Source organism: Polypterus senegalus, chromosome 9, assembly GCF_016835505.1.
Source record: "Polypterus senegalus isolate Bchr_013 chromosome 9, ASM1683550v1, whole genome shotgun sequence".
NCBI classification, from domain to species: Eukaryota; Metazoa; Chordata; class Cladistia; order Polypteriformes; family Polypteridae; genus Polypterus; species Polypterus senegalus.
In genome coordinates, this window is record NC_053162.1 from 83,043,998 (window position 1) to 83,066,506 (window position 22,509).

The window sequence follows — 22,509 nt, forward strand, 5'->3', positions numbered from 1 at the left end:
TTCTTCTTGGTCCCCTGCTTATTCTGTACTTTTCATCATTATTTATCCATTAGCAGGTTTTATATAATTTGATGTGTTCAGTGGGTGTTTATTTCATTGCTAAAATGTTAGACACTGTTTAACACTGCAAACCTATCAGTCTCACTATATAGTGCCTTTCTCTACTGAACATTTTGACAAAGTGCCTTTACTTTAAAGGACATGCAAACGTATACATTTAAAATTGGAAACAAAGTAATATAAGGCCAAAGGCGGCCCTGAGGTGGAAAAATAAAAACTTAAAAGACAAATAGCAGAGAAAATATTAACACGTAAATATTTGATGAATTTTCTTTCCAGTGCTTGCAAGGACATTCGGTCATAAAACATTTTCATTTTTTTTCCTTCTGTTCTGAATGAAATGCCATTGAATAAAGTAATGAAATGAGTCGACGCCATTAAAAAAAAACAAAACATATGCCACATAATGCATCTGGGGTTCAAATGAGTCTACCAAATGATGAGTATTTTAATTACCCAAGTGCTAAAATATGAGCTTCTGGTAAATTAAATTGATTATGTCATATTACAGGAAATTTAGGAACAAGGTCATATGAAGTAGTGCGTAGGACCGTATCTGGCTGTCCGCTTTAAATTATATTGTAACCGCACATGGCTATGAACACTACAAATGCAACATCACATTCAAAGGTAGCCATGGTATGACATGAGCACATGGAAACAATAACGCTGGGAGGTAGAATCAACCCAGAGTTTCTGAGAAATTATTAATAAAGTTGTAATACGAGTCATCTATTTTTTAAAATGGATGACATAACAGCCTGGCAGCAATCTTAAAAAGGTCAATAAAATTAGGTTGTATGGTTTCAAAAGAGTGATGTGTATATTAGTAATTTTCTGAATTAATTCTCTTCCCCCGTCTGCTTATTGTGGCCTCTGGCAGCACGCCTACAGCGCTCACCTCAGGTTAAAAGAACAAATCCGTGGGCTGCTACGGGTTTTTAACTGACAGCTTGTACACCACAGGAGTAAAGGAAGAGCATTTAGAAGTTAAAAGAGTTGAAGGATGTGGTGGCCTTTCAGCTTCTAGCGAGGTAAAACCGTTCAAGGTAAAACAGCTACCCAAAACTAGCAAACCCAAAGCTTTTGTGGTATTCAGGTCCGTATTTTTTATTATTTTATATATGATGGAAATGTATTTAATGTTTTTTGAGAAATCCTTACAGTAAAAGTAACAAATATATTAAAACATCAGCAATCAACATTAATCCAAATTATATTCTAACAAAAAAAAAATTGGATGAAGATGTACACTTCTCTGTTACATAAACTCCATCATAAGCATGAAAAAGCTGCTACCACAAGCAAGCAAGCAATAGAACAAATGTATTCCCCTCACTCGATAAAAACAGCAAAAGGCTGCTACATCAGTTTTCCTAACGTTTGGTTTAAAAGTAATTGTGAGCATTTTAAGTCACCATGTAAATCATTTTAATATAATTTTAATTAGTAGAGAAATGTGGCCAACTAGAGATGTGACACAAGCCTCAAAAGTGACCCAGCAGTTCTGGGAAAGTACTGTTCACGTGTTTTATTTTTATTCTACCAAGCTCCCCAGAATGCTTTCATTTGTGACACTTAACCGTACACACATTTGTACAAAGAAAGAAACAAAAAAACAAAAGGTGTTATGAAGAACTAAGTGCGATTACACCAGATCATAAATGTGTGTATGTTAGCACAGTGGTACTGTACATATTCATATTCAGATTAAAACACTTCTTTATAATAATGTTCAATAAACAACTCATTGAAAATACAATGACATTATAATAATCTAGGCTGATTCTCTTGTATTGGGTACATACCTTCCATTACATCATTTAAATTGAGATATGCAACAATGGTCAATTGAGTGTATGTGAGAAGTAAACAATGAACACATTTGAATGGAGTTTGCTGCAACTAAATTAAACATGTGGACAGTGACACAACAATTATTCCAGTGGCCTTCCACCTAAGCATAATGGTACTGGAATGAAACAAATGATAGAAGATTTTAGTATTGGGGGTATTTACCTAAAAAATTTGGGGAATAGTATAAAAATTGCAGCACTCCTTATATGGTCCCTCCTATTTTAAAGGACCAAAAGTAACCGGACAATTTGTTGTTAGCTGTTCCTTGGCCAGGTGTGTGTTATTCCAATGTCAAGGCATGCACAGTTATTCTGATAACATAAATGAATAATACATTTTATTTATATAGACTCCTAAACTTGACTCTAAATGTAGTATTTTCATTTGGAATATGTTACTGTTGCCACTTTATGTGAGGAACAAAGAGTTAAAGCCAGTAAAGCAGGCCATCAGGAGGCTGAAAAATGAGACAAAGAACTAAGTTTAGGTTTGCCAAAATCAACTGCTTGATACATTAATAAAAACACAGAACATACAGGAGAGCTCCGAAGTACCAAATAGACTGAAGGATCAAGGAAGATTACTGCAGTGGGTCACAGAAAAATAATTTCCTTTTCAATTGTTGACCAGATCAAAAACACTGTTCAGAATGTAGGTGTAGCTGAGTCCAAAATGACTATAAAGAGCATACATTTAAATGGCCCTGTATTGAAGATACAAACCACTGGTAAGAGCACAAATGCCAGAATATACTGTAGTTTGCTATGAAGTACATCAAAAAACTGAAGTGTTAGAAAGAGAAAGGTATGAAGAAAGAAAAGGACACCTCACGAGCCTAAGGTAATGCTATGGCCTTCACATGGAAGGCTGTCACTGAAACTGGTTCCCTTGTATTTATTGATAAGGTGACTGCTAATAAAAGTAAGAGGATGAATTTTGAAGTGTACAGATTCAACAAAAAGCATCAAAACTTATTGGACGGTGCTTTACTCTGCAACTGGACAATGAGCCAAAGCCCACTGCTGAAGCAACCAAATAGCTTTTTAAAAGGCCAAAAAGTGGAAAGGTCTTGAATAGCCAAGTCAGCCAACTGGCCAAAATCTGACTAAGCATTTATTTCACTTGCTAAAGACAAGACAAAAAACAAAAAGCTCCCAAAATAAGTGGGAACTGAAGGTGGTTTGCAGTACAAGGCCTGGCAGAGTCTATGATTTCCAGACTTGAGGGAGTAATTGAATGCAAAGCATTGTATACCATTCACCCATTTTTATGTAAACATACTCGATTTAATGCTGAAAGTAAACACTAAAAGCTCATATTCTTTGTTTCATTTTAAAACCAGCATGCCTGGGTGTAGAGCCGCACTAATTACAATTGTGTCACTGTCCAAATACTTACGGAGTGCACTGGGTGATTGGGGATTTTGGATGCTAGAATAAAGATAATTTTCTTGAATACAGAAACAGTGGAGGGAATGTCCCATTGCCAGACTGAATATATAGACAGAGGGAGTGCTTCTTGAAGTACAGCTTATGGAGCAACCCTGTTATGAGGAGAAAGCAACTGAGAAAAGCCACAAAGCGGGTGTGGGGTAAAGAAGGGAAGACACAGCAACTCCATTTGTGTGAAGAATTGACCTCAGCTGCACAAAGAAGAAAAAAGAAGAGACAGAAATTCTGTACTCAGATCTTTTCAATTGGAATATCTGGAGTCTTGATGGGTTACAGATGTCTCTGCATGTATTGATGCCCAGATGTGTCCAAGAGGAAAAGGAGAGTAAGCATCCACTTATTCAAAGGTGCTAGTTTAGAAAAATGTGGATGTTGGAATGCCATCTAGGACTGAAAAGCATCCCAATCAGTGGCCATGTTTTTCAAGTGTGAGGAATAAAAGAACAGCGTTTGGAGAGACAAGACCTTCCTTTTCAAAGAAGCGAATGGAGAATAGATTGAGTGCATGGGAATACCAAATTAAGTCTGAAAGGTAACTACAATGGTGGATTGTCGGGAAGACCATTTTCAGTTTGGCAGAGAGTATAAGCCCAGTGGTTAAGCTGTAGATGTAGTAGAGACACATCCTGGGTGGTCCAGCCTGTCACAGGCCAAAGCGGAGTGTTTCACGCAGGGTCAATTACTATCAAAGTAAATGAGAAACGGTGGCATGTCAAATTTAAGACTAAAAACTGATGAGGGCAGAGGGGTTCCATGAAACTACAAACATTTATGTGGGGAATAATAATCCCCTCCTGGTACATTTAACCATCTGTCTATTGTCTAAATCTGCCTATCCTGGTTTGGGTCAAAGGGAAATGAAGTCAATTTCATCAGTATTATCAGAAGCAAGACAGAACAGGTTGAGGTGCCAGTACATTGCAAGGCTCAATCACATGCACTCTCTAACACTTACACAATTTATCTATCCATCTATCAGTGCGCCTCAATTTTAGATTGAGGGGTGTCAAAAGCTATCCTGGCATCACTGGGTGTTAGGCAGTCCATTGTGGACACATTCCCATACATCACTGCACATGCACTGTGGCTGCGTTTTACCTAAAATTACCAAAGTTTTGCAGCTTCAGTATGCTTAATGGGATTCTGGCTAAAGGTTTGACAAGTTGAAATGATTCCACAGATAAAATATCTTTGTTTTAAAAACTTTAGTGAAAATCCAAAGTAAAACAGTTCACATAAAAATACAGAAAAAATTGATACAGCAAAGAAAAGAAAAGTTCTTTTTAAAGTTTGTATATCTTGTTTCATTCTTGAAGTTTGCTTACAGTTGAATAATTTCTGAACCATCAGAAAACTGTATGCTTATCCCATTCTCATACTGTAAATGGGTCTTTCAGTCCCTGCTAGCACTGGGACCATATCTAAACAACAACTGACTCAATTAACACACCGTATTTTAATTACAGCAAGAAAGATCTCTCTCAGATTAACTTACAGAGGGTAAAAGACTATACCGTATTCTAATAGTCATTCTTCTGTAGGAGTCAAGCAAACACTATATGAGTTGAACTTTAAGCCTTAACTTTTGTGTGACGTTCAGCCCGGACACAACGAGACAGATACTGGCAGTTCTTAAAACACACATGTTTATTTACAACCAAGTCCTGCACACACACAGTGCTTACAGCACAACAACACCCTTCCACGGGCCTTTTATTGTCCTTGGGCCGCCTTTCCTATTATCACTGGAGGTTCATCCTGCCTTCGACTCTAGCTCCCCGACTGTAGGAAGGCAGCCCTTTTATAATCACCCGGATGTGCTCCAGGTGCTCGCTGACGTTCTTCCGGTGGCACTTCCTGGTGTGGAAGAAGTGCTGCATGAGCACCCGGAAGCACTCCGGGCATCCCTGGAAGGTCCTTCCTCCACCTTCTCAGGTGTGGTGGAAGTGTCACTCTCCCAGGCTCCACAATGCTCGGGCACCCGCTGGCGGTGGGCACAGGCCCCAGTGGGTTTGAGCCTTCTTGCTCCGTCCCTGTGGTCCCCTCATTATCCAGGGTGGTTGCCCCCTCGTGGCCCGGGGGACGTATAGACCGTCTCCCGGTCCTTCCAGGCGTCCCGGCTGGGTCTGGCCCCCAGCCTCCTGCCACACTTTCTAAGATTGGCTCTTACATGCACAATGAACCAGCTTAGCGTCACTGGTTAACCTAGTGTGCACGGTTTTGGAAAGAGTGAAGAAAAAACAGAAAAATAAAACATACAGACAATAACAGAACATGCCCAGTACACTCAAACCGTGGCCCAGAGCCAGCCCATCTTATAGTTTCCTATCAACCAAAAACACAACATCTTTCCGATATACAAGATTGAGTATTCTGAGAGAATGTGAAAAATACACACAGCAGCCATGACCAGAATTTGAACTGGTGACCATGGTGTTGTGAGACAATAGGACAAACCAGTGCTCTGCCACACCATGATGTATTCACTAATAGTGCAATTCTATGTTCTCACTTCACATTCTGTTGTGCATAACATGCCACAATTCTTTGACACATTGAAAATATAATCCATTGCCTGCTTTACGTGTGTAACTTGAGTGAACTCATTTTGAACGTCTTTATTAACAAGATGATGCATAAAACGACTACTGAATTTTTTTCTAACACACCCCATGATAAAACACAATATTTGAAAAAAGTATATCAAACATAGCCATTTAATTACTTCAACTGAAACACTACTGCAAGTATAGTCTTAGTAGCAGTGCAGGTAATTTAGAGCAATTCTCCATCATTTCTTTTTAATGATGACTTTATTCACTCAATTTCGCCTAGTTCAACAAGCTTACCAGAAGTGCACACTTACAGTTTTCTGAAACTTTCAGCATGAATCATAGTGTTAATAATTTCGTCAAGGTGGATGATATTACAGAGTACTGTAGCTACACTGAGTTTTGTATAGGTCAGTGGAATTTAATTATCTCTCCCGGTTCAAAGAAGCGAAAAAGTCACAGCCTCCGTAACCAGGGACACCTGATATGAAGCACAGCGCAAACCCCTCTTACAGGGGATGATTTTCGACATCTCTTGGGTGCTTTATATTTTCATGAACAGCGTGTCATGGTAATGAAGTCGAGGAATACAAAAGAAGGTGCTCTCTTCTTTTGGCCTTTTCACTTTGTTACTTCACAGTAGGTGTTAATGTGTATGAGGAGACATTCCATGGCATTCCTGCCTTATGCCTCTAATTTAAATCCCAGTATGCACGTGTGATGCTCTCCGGATTAATGTATGTGTCTGGGACTCCTCACAAAAGAAGTGTAAGAGCAGGGGAGTACTCTGTCATCATAAATATCGAAACTCCACATCCCTTAGCTGTTTATTTTACAATGCACAAAGGAATCTTGCCGTCAAAAATATACTATGTTGAATGTGGTACAATGTACGGTTTGGGAGGCTCTATGATAAGTGAAAGGAGTTTCATCATTAGATGAATGTTTCTTTAATAATTTTAAGGTGTCTAGGAGAAGCTTTCAACAATTAAAGGAAAACAGAAATGGAATACTTGCCTGTACTGCACACACAAATGTGAGGCATAAAAACGAAAATTAATAATAATAATAATAATAATAAAAAAGCATCTATCACTTTGAAATGAGCTTTATTTCCTTAAAGCAATATAGATGAAGCTTATGAAATATCTTGAAATATGATATAATGAAATTCATCCCTAGTGTACAGAAGACCCTGCAAACCAGAAAAGCAGCTCAGATTTCCACCTTTACTGCAAAGCACTGAATGAGCAGAAAGCAGGTAGACCTTGACCTTCTTAGTTTGAACACTTTGCTTTTAACTTCATGTCACGCTCAATCATAGCACTATTAGTTTACACTTTCTGCAAGCTTCCTGCATTTGTCTTCCACCATAATGAGGGCAATCAGTGGCTGCTGTTAAAAGTACTAGTGTGCAGAACTGTAAAGAGTTGCTTTGTGATGTGTTACTCGAGCACAAAAAGCAGTTTTGCAAATAAAGGAGAGGAGTGATCGAATATGATTCAAATGGTAACTATAAAACATCCTTTGCAAGGAGAAAAGTACAAATACACCATTAAAGGAACAATCAATCACTGCATGACATGTGCTAGAAGTTGACAATATCTCTTATAGGTTATAGAAGTTATGTTAATGCACATTAATAATACAATTCTACCAAGAAACTGTTCACTAGTAAAAGTTCATCCATCCGCCTTCTGAATCGTCTCATTTAATAAACTAAGCCTCTTATTGTAGGAGCGCTGGGTGTAATGCAAAAACAAACCCCAGATGATCCAATCCAAAGATATAATTAGAATTTAGTGCGTAACCTAAACTTCAAGTTTATGTGAGGCCAAATTGACATAATATCATAACATCCAAGTGAGTATGTAGAGAATATGCACGTGTCACAGAGCTGTGTTTAACACGTTTCACCATTCTGCCCATGCCAAAACAGTTTTTCATTTTGTTTCTTCATCACATGGAAGCCATTTAAATAAAGCGCATTCACTCACTACTGAAAGCAGCAAATGAAGAATGGTAAAGTATGCTGAACACAACAACTAATGCTGCCCATCAGGAATCTGCATACAAACCCTTATTCGGCTCTCCTTAATACTCTAAATCAGACACAGTTTTTGAGCATTACCTTTAATAATTCTATTACAAAGGGTTAGCGACCCCACAGACGGGTTTTGCTGACCCATGGCTGACGTTACCATCTGTGCACGTGTAACACAGATGCCTTTAGCAGGTGAGCTTTTACTGAGAAAGTCTGCAGACATGAACTCATGTTGTGCACATGTGTCATTTTATTGTGTAGCAATTCAGGATCTAAGCTGATTTTTTTTCTTCACTGTAGCAATCCATCCATTCTGCAATGTGTTTGCCCAGATGCAACGGCAGTGATCCAGCTCAATCTCTGGCTTACACTCCATTTGACTGATGCACGTTTATACTGACCAACAAATATTTTAATAGGATTTTATCATCTAAAATGAAGTGGAGTGGCTTCACACATTTTAATTTCACACATCTACATTTGGCACTCATACAACATACTGCAACATTTATCACTATATGTAAAAATGAGATAAAACAGAGAAAGATTTTGGTGATACTTTTGCCAATTATTTTATTATTATTTTTCCCCATGTTATTTATACTTTTATTCCCTTGATTTACAGCTTGATTTTTTTTCCATACCTTTTTTTACTGAGTAAAGATGGTCTCTCTCCTTTTTTTTTTTTCTTTTTTTTTTTTACTCCAGGAAAATTAATGTTCGTCTGCCTCTGCTAATCCATCATTGTGTGAAAGCAGAGGTCATTCAGGAAATGATAGCAGGTATGATAAGGCCTCTCCTTCATGGAGACGTGCTCCCCACACATTGCTGTGGGAAAGGTGCCTTCGTGATGATATGAAGCATTATTCTGGAGCGTGCCTAAACAGGACAATTTGTTTTGACTTTGCTCATTTAAACTTATATTGCAAAGTTGAACGAATTGTAAAGGCGCAAGTTTAGGGAGAAAGTATGATTTCTACTTGGAAAAGAAAAACTACAAAAAATTGGAGCATTTAAAGAAATCATGTTACACAATCTCAGGATAAACTATTCCGTATGTCTACATCACTGATATTTGCAAGAATCAGCTGCCAGAGGACATATTGCAATGTGTTTAACGTCAAGGCACTGTGCAATTCATGGGCGGTAATTCACTTTAATTAATGTGATTATCCAAGTCTAATAGACCTGATACCAAACATTTTTCTCCACAAAATGCAAGAACAAAAGCATTGGGTTTTTAGCATGGGCTGATAACCCATATCCTAGAAAGTCGCTGCATTGTTCAAGATGCTTTTAGCTGCAGTCTAACATTGGTGGCATCTCTATGAACAGACTGTAACTAGACTTGCACTCATTTTACATGAGGATTCCCAAATGCAAAAAACACAATAAAATCCTCAACTTTGCAACTTAGCACTTCAAACTTTTATTAAAATACGGTTGGTAATTCCTTCTGGAGCTGCTTTGAAATTAAAAGGTGAACACTGGGAGCAATTACACTCACAGTGGTGTTAATGAATTAATTAGCTGTCTAATCACTGCTGTATTCTTTGAGATCTCGACAATATGAACTCAGTGATGCAGACTAGCAAGGAAAAATATTACTGAATTAGGAAAACTTTACATTTGGTTCTATTTGCAATAAATGGTTATTAATTTTCCTAATATACTGTATGTATGGAGGATTATGAGATTCATTAATTTTTTCAAAGCTATATATTCCATTGCAGTGTTGTGAGGAAGCCGGGCCTTTACCAAAAGCATAGGTCACAAGGAAGGAATGAACATTGAATGAAGTGCCAGTACTTTGATATAATCACAGATTCCAGCCCAATTTAGAGTTTTTAATCAATATAACATATTTGGGATGTTTGGGAAAACTGTAGTACATAGTGGGAAACACCTGGGGATCTGAGGAGAGCGTAAAAACTCTACAGAGGAGATAGAAGCATGAGAAATCTGCAAGCAGAACTCATTGCTAACAGTGTACGTCTATAAATCATCTTCATCATGGTGCTCACAGAAACAAGGAATCACACTAATTGTACAAAATAGTTTTTAAAACATATAATTACTACAAGTACAGCATTCTGCTGGATTTTCCCCTACACCTTATAGCAATCAGAAACAGTCCATTAATTGCAAAAGCTAAAATAAAACACTAACTGAGGTAGATGATGGTATTTAATTAAATTCTACTTTGTGATAAAATGCAATGCAAATGCAAAACTATTAAATACAGCACTGTACAATAATATAAAGGTCTCTAGGTTTTAAAAAAATCCAGCAGTACTTGGGTTTTAAAGTTATTTTAAAAATGAAGCATGTAAGGTGCACTTACCTCATCATTTATCAGAACAGCTAGCTGTCAATCTGAAACATGTACTTTAAACCAACACACTAAGGTGGCAAAGCAAGTCTTCAGAAGGTTCACTGTTCAGATGTCTCCACAAACAATACTATTTTCATTTTCAGATTTTACTTTCAGAGTAATCAAATTGGTTTTCTGCCATAGAATCCTAATCACATACTAATTGCTTTACAATTTTTGACTACAGTTATACAGATTCTTTTTTGAAAATTACACTTCCTAATTTCTCTACAGGCCTGTTGAGTTTCACATTTAGTCATTTTTGAATTGTTTCACGGTTAAAACTATATGTAAGAATATATACAGTATACATGCAAGTGTGTAGGTGCACATTTGCCGCTTATGTTTATGACAAAGCTGAATAAAACATGGTTGTGCCAAATACTGGACACCGCATAGATCTATATCATAATCAAGCTAATGAAGTGATCTACTGAAACATCATAACTGTTGTGGACTCTAGGGGGTACCAGTGAGCCCTGAACACCAGACCCAACTACCACAGACACAGTTTCAAATTTAAACAAAGTTATTTTATAGCAATACCTGGATAGACCTTTAAGTCAGTCCACACAGTATAATCCAAAAACTCAAAAATCTTTCTGTCTCCTTCCACTTCCACAGTAAATATTGTCCTCTTCCTCCCAACTCAGACTCACCTAAGTAAAATAAGATACTGTAGCTCTCTTTATGTTAAAGTACAGTACTTCTGATGTCACCACATAGCATGGCAGAAGCACTTCTGGGTCAAGTGTAAGCTCTCCAAAGTAAGGTGACCTTTTCCCTGCATCGTCCTCTCGCGGCACCCAGGGTCCATGACAGGGTTACCCTTCTGAACTGCAGATCCCATGGAACCCCGCACGAGTTCAAACTGGAACCACACCAGAGCAGCACTGCCCCCTTTAGCCCCGGAGGATAAATTGTCCATGACAACCAGTCTCCCAAGTCCGTCCATAATGGCATATACAGCGTATTTACATGTGACTCAGTGAAATCACCACCAGAGCTAAAATCAATGTAAAGTCTGGAACCAAGAAAGAAAGTCAAATGTAGTGTGTATGTCAGACACAGACTATTAAGAAAAAATAGTTTTGTATTTAGGGACAGTTTAAGCCATGATGGAAAGAAGGCACCACATACAACATAAAAATATACCAGTTGTTTTAAAGCAATGTGTATAAAGTCTTGCCAGCCTCTTTCAGTGGTAATGTCATAATCAAATGAAGCGGAGTTCTTTCAAGCAATTTGCTACCAGTACACTTCACCTAGCCTAAATAAAGACAGACACACTTGCTTCACTTCATTTCAAGTCAGGATTGGTAAGACAGCTGGTTTCCCAGGATTTCATATGGGTCAAATAAATGAACCATGACAGTCCAACATCTGGTATTCATATCTATTCCAAAAAGATGCTTAATGAAGAAGAGTCTTAAAAGCAGTGAAAGCATGTCAGGTGGAACACAAGACATCCACTAATGCAAGAGCGGGTGTAAGTCAGTCATGAGAAACCGTATTAAAAGCACGAGATCCAATAGATATACACAGTATGTCTGCGTCATACAAGGCAACATCTAGTTCACAGTTTAGAAATAGAAAGAGAGGGATTACGAAACCTCTGGGTGTTAAGCAGGTAGATGTTATGTTTGCGCACAACAGAGAAAATGATGAAACACCACTGGTGTACTTCAGAGTTTAGAGTTCCTACTCCTTGCCAAGGAGCCCAAACTCATTCTTCACTCACAAGATCTTTGTAGTGTGGCTCAGAGGGGTTGCCCTAGAGGCCCAACACAGTATTCAGATTGATTTGGAGGCTGGTGTAATGGTTGAGCGATAGGTTAATTAGCAAATCTAAAATGGCTCTGTATGTATGAGCATAGTGGTGTGTGTTGGTGTGCGAATGTGCAGTGCAATGGACTGGTGCTTCTAGGATAGGTGTTGGAGACTGTACTGGACAAAGCATGTATCGTTTTTCTTTCCTTTACTATGGGAAAACAAAAAACTAATAGACAGATTTATTAATATTCAGAATGAATCCTTTAAAGCTATACAAAACTCTTTATTAGGACAATAAAGACTTTAAAGTGAATTCTAGAGTTTAGGCATAGCATATGGCAAAGGTGATTACGATTCAACATTCATTCTTTAAACTCTTCCTAAATTAATTTACTGAAACATTATATACATCTATTGAAACACCATTAAGGTACCACAATATTTCTGTTATACCATATACTATACTTTATCATTAAACCTTTGAAAATACCAGATTATCTAAATTGCACCCATTAACAACCCATCATGGGGTGAAAAGGTATGAGTCAAGACTCACTAATTTAATTAAAAAAAATGGAAGGGTGAAGCAATGTCTAAATTCAACGTCCCAGGTGCAAATTCTGGTCTGGTCAGCCAGAGTATGTATTTTACAAGATCTCCCAGTGTTCATCTAGATTTTCCCACTTTTGTATCTCACAAACATAACAAATGTGTGTGTTAGGTTAGTTTTAAATGTTAAAAAGCTTCTTATGACTATGCTTGCTAAGAGATGGCGATTATGCCCTGGATCCCAAAGAATATTTAAAATTTCAAAAATGAATATTATTCTTATCCTCTTGCTACTAGTGAAATAACATGATGGTAGATCATATGAACAGTGATTTTGAGGACGAACATGTACAGTACATAACACTAAGCTGTATGACATTCTGAAATCCGCTAGATCTAATTCTGGGCTGCACTGTGCAGCAAGAGTAGGCTCAAGGTAGAAAACAAGCTTGAACAAACTGCCAGGCTACTGCTGGGTTAATCATACATATACCCAAACTCCCACCCATACAGGGCCAACTTAAACTTGACAAGTAGTTGAACATGCCAAATACAGCTTAAAATGTGATGGCTAATTTTAGTAGACAATCATAAAGCAGAGTGTAATGGAGGGGATAACAGAAACATGCGACAAGATGAGCTGGTAGTGCCAGCCAGAAAGGGTGGCCCAGGAACCCTTAAGGAAAAAAAAAACATCATCAGAGCATGTTAAATAAATATCAACCATGTTTGTCCAATGTGTCAAAAGCTGTGAAGTTTTACCAAAACAAAACTGCTTTTCTTATTAGAAAGAGATGAAAAGCTAATTGTAGTCAACCATGTTTCAAAATGATCTGAATGAACTGGATGAATATGCAACAGAACAGGAGCCTTGACTGCAGGCAGACAGCATGAAAACAACTAACATCTTACAGTAGCTGCAGCAAAATACATTTGACAAAGACCTACCAGGATTTAAAATTATCGGAAAAGCATAACATTGTGTCATAGTATGATTTGATGATGATGATAATAATAACAATAATAATAATAACAACCAATCTTATTTTTGAATTTGATCACTGCAGGCTAGGTATGGTTAATGATAGCAATGAACAGTATAAAACAGCAAGGGTGTTCACTGTGCACTACATGATATAACTAGTGATATGGCACCTACAAGTATTCTACATTTTCATTTAATTTTGTATACTATACTCTGCTAACTGTACCACCATTGAATTGTACAGTAGTATATATAATATCATAAGCTCTGTTGCTAGTGAATGCATTTGCTGTTTCTTCACAAAGCTCTTGCATACAATATTATTGAAACTGAATCTTGCCTGCTTATACTTTCTAGAATAATCTGCGTTTTCCATCCTATCTTGATTAATTGCTTCTATTCATTTACCTGAAAAGTTAAGCTGACTGGCCAGCAATTAAAAAGTTTATCCCAACCATCTTTTCATATATTGTTACAACATTGACTAGCTTACAATCTTTAAATGGTTTGCCAAAAATGCACATTAATAGGTTCTAACATAACATAAATCTAGGCCCGCCCTATCAGTGTACTTGGCAACTATATCATTTATGCTTATAAACTAAAGTAGATACTATTTTCTAAATAATAAAAAGTCACACTTTTATTTTCACTTCAAAGTAACCTGCATCACTCACCTACAGCAAAAGCCATATGCATCCACACAAACATGAGCCAAAGCCAAAATTGTGTTAGTGCAAGTGTCAAGCTAGATGAGTGTAGCTCCACACAGATTAGACAGGAATATGCAGGCAGCTAAACTACCACATCTCCAGTTGAGTCAGGTGCCAGCAGGCTTTATAGGCATGCGATTCTCAAGGTAAAACTTAATTTAAAGACGCAGTTTTAGAGCATCAGCGTGCACACATATAATGTGTATAGTTTTCACACAAAATGTGGAATGCACAATTTGCCTAATAGTTTGCGTTTTCATAGTGAAAGCGCGTAACATTTAACAATAATTTAAATCATATCTTTCTTTCCTTGAGCTGCTATCAAGTGATCAATAATTCAAAAAGTTTGAATTGATAAACTAAAGATCTAATGATGAACTTATAAGTGGCATTTTTGTATGATGGATTAAACCAAGCAAGATAAAAACATTATATAAATAAGGTTAAAATGCAATTGCTTAAATAAACAAGAAATAATTTAAGCCCATAATTAATAGATACAAAAAAAAATGCATCAACAAATTGGGCTGCACCACATAAACCAGCCGTGGTTTATTAATGCTTAACTTTACCTCGTGTTACTTTGAAGATTTATGCTGATTACCCACTAAATGAGGCTGCGCTCAGTTCATATGAAAAAGCAAATCAACTGGCATGAAAACCATCAGGACAGACTATTTCTTTGAAAAAAAAAAAGTTTAATGGTAGGAAGTTCAAAACACAATGTTTAAATGAAAATGTACAAAATATGCAGACACATTTGAATTTCTCTTCATGTAATTTTTTGCACATTTTGTTTTTTATGCTTGTATTCCTTCATATTTCATTCTTTAAAATCAAAGCTGTCAAAGAGTGGTGAAGCCTCAGTAAGGGGGTGAGCGACGGGGCCAGTGTTTGGAGGGAATGCATATCAATACCTAATAACACACAGCCTAACTTTCAGCCTTTTGAGTTTGTTTATTTTCCAGATTCATTCTTTCCATCAGTTATTGACAGAGAATTTAATTTGGTGACAAAAAGTCAGTAATCTCAGGATCCTGCTTTAAATAATTTATAATGGCCACATGGTTATAATCATATTGCTATTGATTAAGATGCAATGACTTATACAAGTCAAGTGTACGTGATGCTCCTGTACTATTTATTAGTCATTAACTCTTTGTACAGCAAGATGCACTGATGTAGCTTTCTTTTGTACTCAAAGCAGGGAAAAACTATAAACGCGTACTGATTTTTAATTTACCAGTAAGGTTTTTTACTTATTAAATAATTCTTCTAACATTTTTAAGTTTGTATTTTTTTTTTACAATTAACTAAAATTAAAATAATAAGAAAAAAATCTAAATTAAAAATAACAGTGATAGCAGGAAGCCTGGGTTAAATTTTTGGCCTGTGTGGAGTTCTCAAATTCTCTTGGTATCCATGCATATTATGCTGATTAATCCAGATTTGGCCCACATCCCTGAGTTATGCATAAATGAGTGGGAGTATGGGCAGTGCACCAGAGGGTGCTGTTTCGTACCCAACACTGCCGATGCAGACTTTGGCATCCTGTGACCCTGTAGTAGAAAAATTACAGAAAATGGAAAGGATGTGTAGTTAGAATCTTACATCCTATACAAGAAAATTTGAGGTTTACAATGATATTTTATTTTAATATCAGTACTACTTAGCTTCTAGACATTTACATCATGATGAGTTTGTATAACTACAACAAGCTAAACTAAATCTTGTTAAAGGAATACCATACCCAACAGTGATACATTAATTTATCTGTTACTTAATGCGTGTCGTTTGTACTAATGACTGAGAAAATATTTTAGTTTCATGTTTATATAGAGAGTGAAGATAACAAAGTTCCTGAGACAATACTCTTCTGACAATTAATAATAATAACGATAATTCTTCACATTTATATAGTGGTTTTCTCACTACTCAAAGCGCACTCCACACAGGGAGGACCAGCAAAGTGAACCCACAACTTCCTTACTGCAAAGCAGCAGCGCTACTACTGTGCCTATTGACTGAACATACAGCAAAAAACACCAAAGCATCCACGAAAATCGCATAATCCATATATGAGTTAGCCAGTCGTATGCTCACAATGTAACACATACATGTAGTTTTGCTAAAAATTATTAAATAAACTACTTCTGGAAAATCATTTCATGAACAGATAAGGAGAATGCTTAAACAAGAACAATCTTTCGAATTTATCAGTAATAGTAGATGGATTAATAGATTTTTTAATGAATGTTTCACGGTTTTACCTTGTAATGTGTACCTGAGTATCTAGAAAAGGTGCAATTAAATAAAATTTATTATTATTAAATATGCTTTTGAGAGCACATGGTGTAGTATCACAATACCTGGGTGCTGATATGTTTATCAATGCAACATATTTGAGTTTGTGTATGCCAAGAGTCCAGGTCAGTACATATACAGTCACCTGGCACAGGGTGTGCCAGCCAAGCTAGTAAAGTACAGAAAACTGAAACATTCAAGTCATCATTAAAAACAAACAGGTTGGCATCTTGAAGAATAGGATATATATATAAATTTATTTATTTTTTGATTTATATATATATAAATAAAAAAAACAAAGCTCAAGAAAATTTTATCCAATATCAAGGAAACCCAGGACATAGTAAGAGGTTGTGAATATTACTAGTATCTTGAATGTAATGAAGACATTCTTAACTTAATTGTATCACATATAAGTTGAAAAACCTTTTATAATAATTTGATGCAGTCTGGATTTTTGAATAATCTAAAAAACATTTTTGAAGTATAATCAATGAATTCACACAATCACCAGACTAAGAGGTATTCAAAGAAAAAAAACATTACTATAAATATCTTTGTCTAAGGGCGGCACGGTGGCGCAGTGGTAGCGCTGCTGCCTCGCAGTTGGGGGACCCGGGTTCGCTTCCTGGGTCCTCCCTGCGTGGAGTTTGCATGTTCTCCCCGTGTCTGCGTGGGTTTCCTCCGGCGCTCCGGTTTCCTCCCACAATCCAAAGACATGCAGGTTAGGTGGATTGGCGATTCTAAATTGGCCATAGTGTGTGCTTGGTGTGTGTGTGTGTTTGTGTGTGTCCTGTGGTGGGTTGGCACCCTGCCCAGGATTGGTTCCTGCCTTGTGCCCTGTGTTGGCTGGGATTGGCTCCAGCAGACCCCCGTGACCCTGTTCGGATTCAGCGGGTTAGAAAATGGATGGATGGATCTTTGTCTAATTAAAAAAAAGAGTAACACAAAAATATAAGTGGAATCTGACAATGCTGTTTTGGATATATATTGCTCAAAACTTCTATCAACAATACAGAATGATGCAATTAGCAATACACACTAGCATTTGAGTTTGTACATTTTTGCTGTTTTTGTTTGTTAAATCAGGCAACAATACACATTTGTTAGGTTAGTGTAATTGCCAAAGGTTGAGGCTCACTATCTATGAAATATCCATGTATGCTCAGAGATGGCAGGCCCATCAAGCATGCAGCATACTAAAATTTCTTGAGAAAAAAGCAGATAGTGCTCATACTTTTAGGCGTTCTTTTTTTAATGATTATGAAGCCACCAGATTCCCTTTTAAAAACGTCAAACAGGCACGCCTCTTTCATTTTGCAGACAGCAAATTCTGTTGATGAACCTTGCAGGGTTAAAAAAAAAAAAAAAGTGTCACTTGCAGACAGATTTAAAAAGTTCATTTTTTTGCTTCATGAAAAGTTGGCAAACTGAGTGTTGTAAAAGGCTCTGACACCAAACAAGAAACGTTCATTTCACAAAACTGATTCATTAAGAAATAAAATATTCATAGCTGACAGATTGAAGGATCGCTATCTTGGTTTTATTCTAATGCACCTGTCCTCTTTGTCAAATCCAATCGGGGATGTCATCCTGCCGAAGTTTTATTCAGAAGCTGTTTGGTGGTGGAAACCCTTCTCGTGTAAATCATCCCCTCATTAGGAGTATTTTACAAGAAATGTCTAGGATTTTAATGAGCAGAAGACATGAACCAATTACTGCTCAAAATTCAGCACACACACATAGATATCTTTACACATATATGCAAACACATGCATATACACTCACTCACATGCATCTTCTATTTAAATGAGGATTCAAAAATAATTTGACTTTTAAAAAAAGGGTTTTTTTTATATATCTTATTTGCATACTTACGCCAGAACATTTTTATATACTGTATATGCAAAGACTCTGTGTCATTGTATAATACCTGTCATCTAATTCTGGAAACTCAATCAGTTTGTCTACATAGAGTATATCATAATGCATAATGATGTACAGTAATTTTCCAAATCAGTCATTACCAACTCTTGTTTAAAAGGCTGTGATATTTCTTGTCTTACTTTCTTTCATACTTAAATGGCAATGAGCTAGTGAAAAGGGTAAAACTGTATATTTATTGATACCTTATTTGAGAAATATATTATCCATCACAACCTTTAGTAAGGCTCTGTCCCATTATGGTTATGGGATCCAGAATCTGCTCTGCCAGCAACAGGTCCAAGGCATAATGAAACCCTGAAAGAGATGCTTGTATACTGTGGAGCATGTGCTCATATTTAAACATCCATCTATCCGGCCAGCCATTTTCTAATCCACTAACCTAGCTTGGGGTCTTGAGAAGCTAGTATCAACAGATGCAGCTTTGGATATAAGACAGTAAGTAACCCTGGGACGGAGCTCAAGTTCATCACAGTCCACAAAAAGACACACACACACACACACTCACACTCACTCACTCATAACAGGCCAACTTCATTAATTAAGAATAAGAAAACAACTGTGGATGAAACATGAACTATGTTCCTGAACAACACAACTACACTAAATACAGGGTTGTCTAAAAGGGACAGGCTTCAGTAAGTGTAATTATAGCCTCATTGTTTTTGCCAGTGCTATGTCACACTAAAATTGGCACCTAATTACAAAAAACGGAATAAAATGAAGTCTGGAATATTGCAGGAAATGAAACAAGTGATTTAAACCAGAGTACAGCATATATCTAGAAGTGATAATATATTTAACATTAGATATTCAGCTTCTCAGATGCAGTGCTCTTTATCATTTTAACTAGCAGTAGGCATAATCATTTAGAATGATACTGATTACAAGTTGTTATACTTCTGTAAAATTTCAATATACAATGTGTTAGATAAATATGATAATCTTTCAGGTAACGAGATTTTTAACATATGGGAATTTATTTAGTATGACTAACTGCATTTGGAAATCTATTCATTTAATAAAATATACAGTAGTAATTGTATTTCTGTACATGTTACTGAACAATTAAAACTAAAACAGAAGTAAAAATGTTATTGGCAAGCTAGTAATGCATTATACAATAAATCACCAGGAGTTAAAACTTAACAATCTGCAGTTACCCACTGCATGATACTGCTGCACTGAAACATATACTTAATATTACAACAAATGTGCCTCCACATATTGTTTTAATCCTGTTGGAAACGAGATGAAATTATTTTTTGTTTTTACTACAGAAACAGCCATAACTTTATATCAAACATTCAGATAAGCAGTGAGCATTTATTTAATTATCTTGCAATTCTAACAACCAATCCAAACAAAAGCAGGCTCTAAATGTAAGCTTTCGGAAACGTGGGAAACCAAGAGCTACACGGACTGCCACAGAGATCAAAACAAAAAAAATAAGGAATGAAAGAAAAATCTGATACACTTGTAAATGGAGGACAGCAAATTATGAAACCTTGCATGAGCATCCAGAATGCACTTCATTTTGATTTCTGTATAAATGACTTCAGCATGATCGTAAAAGATCTTCCTGCTTCAATCGCTTATTCACTCAGCTTTTCAGGCATCTGACAGATAACTTCTGGCAGGTAATATATATTTACCATTTACTGACAAAGGTGGCCAACACATAAACCAGGCAGAAGAGTCATTCTCGGTTAGATGCCATTTGTCTGTGTCTGAAGAACAAGACTAAGTGAGCAAGTCGGATCCACAGTTTTTATTTATGGAAAATGCTTAAACAGAATTTTCCATGGCTTACAGAGTCAGGAAGTAAAAAAATGATCAGCACTCATTTAGCTCAACAAACCAAACCGTTCCACTCATTAGAAAATAATGGATAGAAATCTGATTTTTTTTTTTTTATTCTCATTTAAAACACTTAAATCATACAAGTGTTCAATAATTTGTGCAGTTTTTGAAGCTGCCAGGACCAATTGTAATTATAATAATTAATAGGAGCAACAAAGAAAATGAAAAGTAAGCATCTTTGTACATTTTTGCATTTATTTCTGAGCTGAATTAATGCTTTTCTGACACCTCTAAAAGAGAATGTAAGTACAAGTTCTGTGTATAAGAAGGTTTTCTAAATATTAAAATGCTAAGACACACAATATAATCTTAAGTCCAGTTCTAGTAGATCTAGTTTAGAGTCCAACTTTTAGGGGATATACATCGGTTGTTTTAAGCTGTCGAAATAATATTCATATTTCATAGTCTGTTAGTTCTGTAGATATATGGACTAATCGGCACCCAATGTTGTGGTGATTTTCAATTTGCATCTTTGACACTACACACCATTAAATAATTTACTATCAAAAATGCTTCTCCTTATGAACATCTAACCAACACGTTTAGCGTGACATCTAAAGGTTTTAAAACACAGCATGTTAGCCTGAAACCCCTCCATAAAAACGGTTACTTCACAAACTCAACTCAAGTCTTTATTACATGCAGTTCATAAATCTAATTTAGTAAACTTTTATAATTGTCTAGACTACTCCAATAAGGAAGATAACCAAGTTAGGGGATAATTGTTGTATACTATATTTTGACTTGAGTAATTCAAATCAGTAAATGATATCTAATACACACTTTATTTCTCCACACAAAAATGTACAGATTTTTAAGAAGAAATAAAAACTGATGTGAAGCCATTCTCCTGATTTTTAGTAAATGTTTTCAGTTGCTTTAGTCTTAATGCACATAGAGGATCAGGCAGTAAATGGATAAAATTGGTTCTGCTTGCTTGCATTAACAAAACAACCACAACACAATGAGAAGACTGATGTGATGGCAAAAATATGAGTAAGACAAATGTTCAGGAGATTAACAAAAATGATAATAATAATAAGGAGCAAAAAAATTTTTTGTCAGGGTCACTGGTGATGTTTAGAAACAAGGTAGGATAATATCAACGACATAAGGCCAAAGTTCAAAGTTTAGTCAGGACAAAAACGGCATCAAAACTATAAACAACATTTTTGTCGTTAACTAATATTCACAATTTTTTTAAAGAGAGTCTTCAATCCAATAACGGGTTACCTAAGAGTTGCATGCCAAATTCTTTAAACAGCATCACACATTGTTAAGGCGGTAGTCAGACGCCTGGCAATGGAGTTTGTCCCCATAAACAGCATTAGCAGGCTATGTAAAATGCAAGCAAATCAGCAGGGCTCATAAATAAAGCGAAGAATAAAAGAAAGTGTCAATATGATACTACTGACATAATCATTAACTACTCCAAGGAGTCCAAAGACAAATAGATAGTAAAGATAACAAAATTGGTTTCAGGAGATTTTAAAACCCAGGTTACAGCAAAGACCTTCAGGGTCAACTTGTTAATTGGTTATCAGTGGGGTTTATTTTTTATGAGCATTTAACAGAACATAAAATTTTCCAAGTAATAATTTCTTTCTTTTCTTTTAACCACAACAATAATGGCTGCACAGGTGCTGGCACATTTGACACCACAGACTGTAGAAGACATTTGTTGAATGCATCTATTGTAGCAGTACTTAACAGCAAGCCACACAGATATCATGTGCTCCAAATCTTGAAATCTTTTGATGTATATATTTTTGACAATTATGCAAAGATGGAAAATAGGCAAAGAAAGGAATTAAGTTTTGCTTTAATTATTGTCTAAAACAGATGAAAGGTCTGAACTGTGTTCATAAAACCAGTTGGGTTTAAATCAAGAGACTAATAACAAATCCTACTATACAAAAAATTCACTAAAGAGATCAGTTTCTTTGCCTAAAAATGTTAAACCCTAACATCTAAATCTGCGAAAGACCTTTCAAAAAGAATCCACAATACAGGACACTGAGACACTCATGCCAACAGCTT

General features: G+C 36.3%; 1 protein-coding gene across 2 annotated transcripts in view; it reads right to left on the reverse strand.

The window, feature by feature from the left end:
* The window catches only part of wwox (WW domain containing oxidoreductase), a 1,268,497-nt gene that overhangs the window by 264,929 nt on the left and 981,059 nt on the right, over positions 1 to 22,509 (reverse strand). The gene's annotated exons all lie outside the window — the stretch shown is intronic.